General features: G+C 43.2%; 1 protein-coding gene across 1 annotated transcript in view; it reads left to right on the top strand.

Moving 5' to 3' along the window:
- LOC135116218 (retinal homeobox protein Rx2-like) overlaps positions 1-5,000 on the top strand; it is a 77,500-nt gene that overhangs the window by 70,468 nt on the left and 2,032 nt on the right.

The following is a 5,000-nucleotide window of genomic DNA, read 5'->3' as shown; positions in this document are numbered from 1 at the left end:
ATAGTTGTAGATAGACAGAATGACTGACGAATATACAGATAGATACATAAATAGATATACAAATACACATGCAGATAAATAAATAGATAGATAAATAGATGGATAGGTAGATAAATAAACAGGTAGTCAGTAGGTAAATAAATAGATAGTCTGGTTTAGGTAGGTAGGCACAAAGAACGAACGTACACAAGTAGATAGATAGACAGAGATTCAGATAAACAAATAGACAGGTAGATAGATAGATTCAGGTACGTGGGCACAAAGAACACACACACACACACACACACACACACACACACACACACACACACACACACACACACACACACACACACACACACACACACACACACACACAGGTGAAGGAGAGGCGGCCACTTAACACGGTTTCGAGGTGATGAGTCTCAGGTAAAGTTGATTGGCGGTGCAACTTATGGATAAGGACTAATTTCCAAGCCATTAGGACCGCCGCGTGCTGTATTGGACTCTCTCTCTCTCTCTCTCTCTCTCTCTCTCTCTCTCTCTCTCTCTCTCTCTCTCTCTCTCTCTCTCTCTCTCTCTCTCTGTTTCTTTTTCTCCATCTATTTTTCACGTTTCAGAATTTCTTGTTTTTCATTCCTTATTTTTCCTCTTCCTCCTCTTCCTTCGCCTCCTCCTCCTCCTCCTCCTCCTCCTCCTCCTCCTCCTCCTCCTCCTCCTCCTCCTCCTCCTCCTCCTCCTCCTCCTCCTTCCTACTTTCTCATTTCCTTTTCTCCCTTCCTCTCTTTCTTCTTTTTTTCCTATCCTCTCTTCTTTACTCCCTTACTCCCTTTCTCCATCCTCTTCTTCCTTCCCTTCATCCATCTTTCCCTCCCGCCTTTGCTCCCTCCTACCCTCCCGTGCATGTAAACCGGAGGAAGGAGAGAGAGAGAGAGAGAGAGAGAGAGAGAGAGAGAGAGAGAGAGAGAGAGAGAGAGAGAGAGAGAGAGAGATAAGAGGCAGGTGGCAGAGTAATAATTATTGGCTTAGTTGGGGTTAATTTACCATTTTCTTTTATTACGAGGAGAGGGAGTGGAAGAGTTTTATAGCAATGGAGATGATGGTGATGATGATGGTGATGATGGTGATGATGGTGATAAGGATTCGTCATTGTTTTTATTATTTTTTTTCATGTGATTTCTCTCTCTCTCTCTCTCTCTCTCTCTCTCTCTCTCTCTCTCTCTCTCTCTCTCTCTCTCTCTCTCTCTCTCTCTCTCTCTCTCTCTCTCTCTCCAACCTGGCAAGTCTGAGAAAACCACACGAGTTCTTATCGATTCTTCCTTCCCTCCTCTCCCTCCTTCCTCCTCTCCCACCCTCCCTCCCTCCCTCCCATCCTGGTCTCCCTTCTTCCCTTCCTCCGAAGTAAAAAGAAAGGAAAAAAAAAACTTACTCCTCTCTGATTGGCTGAATAAGAACGACCGTTATTCACTTATCTGAACTCGGCGCCCTATTGGTCGTCAGCCACCCAGTCATCTAGCGTCCATTTGCCATTCCTCCATTTCAAAATTCCCGCCAAAAGAGAGAACGGTTTGCGGTCTCAAAATTTTCGGCGCTTTATCTCGACTAGTGGAGGTTCCAGTGGAAATTATTGGGGTTTTTAAGTGGAATTTATTGGGGCTTTCAAGGAGAAATTATTGAGGTTTTTAAAGGGACGTTATTGGGGATTTTAAAGGAAAAAGTATTGTGATTTTCAAGTGAAATTTATTAGGTTTTCAAATGGATATTTTATTTTATTTATTTATTTATTTTTTATTTTTTTTTTTTGTAGATATTGTTGGGATTTTCAAGAAGAAATTAATGGAATTTCAAGGGAAAATTATTGAGGTTTTCAGAAGAATATTATTGTGGTTTCAAAGAAGAATGTATTAGGATCTTCAAAGGGAAATTATTTTGGTTTTCAAGGGGAAGGTATAGTGGTTTTCAAGAGGAAATTGTTGGAATTTTCGAGGGAAAATTATTGGAATTTTCAAAAGAAAAATATCCAGGACCCTCATTTTCAAACGTTCCAGCGTCTCCCTTGACTGCCTTAACACGCACTAGTGAAAGAGACGGAAGTTTTCAATATGTTTTCATTATTCCAGTGATAGACAATGCTTCTCTACCATTAAAAGGAAGAAAATCTCCTAGAAAACACGAATAGTCCTTGTAGTCTTTGAAAGTAATTCTTATGAAACCCCAGGCCTTTGTTGATAATCCTGATGAGAGGCCAAAGGATTAAAGAATACAGGCCAAAAGACAGCGAAACATTATTTTCTTAAAGACTTCAGGACTGCAAGAGATGGTTGTGTTTACTATCTTCCAGTTTATTCTTATCAGTCTCACATCCATCTGGTTTCACTCGGCGAGGTATTAATGAAGTTTTTTTATTTATTTTTTTTTTTTTTATGGGGATTTAACGGGTTAAGATGAGTGTATGAGGTTCATGTTGTGGTAGAGGTGATTTTACTATTTTTAATGAGTTCATGTGTGTGTGTGTGTGTGTGTGTGTGTGTGTGTGTGTGTGTGTTTGTGTTTCCTTGTTGTGGCATGGGAGGTTTTAGTCTGTTTAGTGAGCTTCAAATGTGTCTACACTGTGATCCTTTAGCTCGCTTTCTTAAAACTATTGAACTTTCAAGGGAACTATTTTCAACGGCCACAGATGATTATTTACATTTTCATGAGTGTTTAGCCTCACTGATGGCGTGGACTCTTGTTAAACTCTCACTAGAATCACAAAAGCTACCAGGAAAACCTTAATACATTCCACTAAAACCAGTTAAAAAGTCGAGAGATGCCGAAACGTTTGAGAATATGCGACCTTTGTGCAGTAGGGAGTTAAATGCTGTGGTGGCTCTGGTTCAGGTTACATGGTGACTTGAGGGTGTGTCTCATATTCAGAAACGCCTTGCTCTCTCACCACAACTATTTTCAAAGGCCACAGAGATTATTAGAGTCTTTTCCTATAAATTGTGTAGAAATCATGTCAGTCTATCGCCACAACTATAAAACCACCCTTAAAACCCAGAGTCACTTCAACTAGAGCCTTTTGAATGTAGTGGAGGTGCAGCGTAGAAGTGTCTCAGAATATGGTCCTTGCTTGGTGTGGCAGGGGCGCTGGGTGAGGCGGCGGTGGCGTGGAGGGGGAGGTGAATGGAGTGGTGAAGTAGGTTATGCTGGGGTGGGTCAGGGTAGTTTTTCCTCTACTCTGTCTCCTCCTTTGTCCTTACTGTCGTGCGCTCACTCTCTCTCTCTCTCTCTCTCTCTCTCTCTCTCTCTCTCTCTCTCTCTCTCTCTCTCTCTCTCTCTCTCTCTCTCTCTCTCTTGTGTATTTGTGTGAGTGTGCGTGGGTGTACCGTCATTGTCTTAGAGAGAGAGAGAGAGAGAGAGAGAGAGAGAGAGAGAGAGAGAGAGAGAGAGAGAGAGAGAGAGAGAGAATGTTATCTGAGTTACGTTTTCTTCTTTCATTCGGTTCCTTTCACAGTTTCTAACAACAGTAACAATACACACACACACACACACACACACACACTGTTCTCTGTATTTTCGTAAGCTATTTCTATTTACCATTGTATGATGTGAGAATGAAAATAAGGAGGCAGGGAAGGATAGGAGGAAAATAGATCAGGAGAGAGAGAGAGAGAGAGAGAGAGAGAGAGAGAGAGAGAGAGAGAGAGAGAGAGAGAGAGAGAGAGAGAGAGAGAGAGAGGAAGTGTGGTAGGAAGTAAGTATTTGGAAGGATAAAGTGATTTCGTTAGAGAGAGAGAGAGAGAGAGAGAGAGAGAGAGAGAGAGAGAGAGAGAGAGAGAGAGAGAGAGAGAGAGAGAGAGAGAGCGGTAACAAAGCGGAGAGAAGGAGAGTCAGGACGGAGGGGAAAGAAGAAAAAGTGAAGGTGGAGGGGTCGGTTGTGATGCTCTTCCCTTCTTTATTCCTCCTCCTCCTCCTCCTCCTCCTCCTCCTCCTCCTCCTCCTCCTCCTCCTCCTTCTGAAGAGATCTGTCGTCGGTATTCAAATGTGGTTATTTTAGTTGTGCGAGAGAGAGAAGGAAGACGCGAGCTGTTGGGTTCTCAGACAAGACAAGGTGCTCTCTCTCTCTCTCTCTCTCTCTCTCTCTCTCTCTCTCTCTCTCTCTCTCTCTCTCTCTCTCTCTCGACGCTGGACGTGAATTCGGAATAGGAACATACACGCTCATACATCCCTGTCGGTTCACACACACACACACACACACACACACACACACACACACACACACACACACACACACACATACACACACACACACTTCATAAACTTGCAATCCAGACAGAAAATATGACGGAAAACAGAGAGAGCGAGCAAGAGAGAGAGAGAGAGAGAGAGAGAGAGAGAGAGAGAGAGAGAGAGAGAGAGAGAGAGAGAGAGAGAGAGATAAGTATGTTGTTGATGGAAGAGGTGATGGTGGGAAAGAAAGAAAGAAAGAAAGAAAGAAAGAAAGAGAGAAGGAAAGAAAGATGCACCACGCAAGCCAATAGAGGGCGTGTGTTAAAGTGATAATGGCGTGGCGTGGGTGAGGCAGGCCAGCACAGGGAGGGGAAGGGAAGGGGGAAGGGAAAGGGAAAGGAGGGGAGGGGAGAGAAGACACGAGGCACTAATGGCGGTGTCAAGAAACAGAAGGGACGAGGCGAAGTGGAGGGCGAAGCTAACAAATTATTTAAAGAGACATTTAGGTTAATATGTGTAGGCTATCGCGAGTGTGTGTGTGTGTGTGTGTGTGTGTGTGTGTGTGTGTGTGTGTGTGTGTGTGTGTGTGTGTGTGTGTGTTAAGGAATAACTCACACACACACACACACACACACACACACACACACACTGAGAAGATTCGTGATACATTGATATGTAAATCGTTGTATATATTATTGTCATTAGCTGTAGTGTTTTGAGGGGTGGGAAGGGAACGACGAGGAGGAGGAAGAGGAGGAGGAGACATAATTGTGAGGAAATAAAAGAAAAAAAGTGTAGTGTAAGAA

The sequence above is a fragment of the Scylla paramamosain genome, chromosome 30, assembly GCF_035594125.1.
Source record: "Scylla paramamosain isolate STU-SP2022 chromosome 30, ASM3559412v1, whole genome shotgun sequence".
Taxonomy (NCBI): Eukaryota; Metazoa; Arthropoda; class Malacostraca; order Decapoda; family Portunidae; genus Scylla; species Scylla paramamosain.
This window is presented reverse-complemented; position numbering and strand designations above follow the sequence as displayed.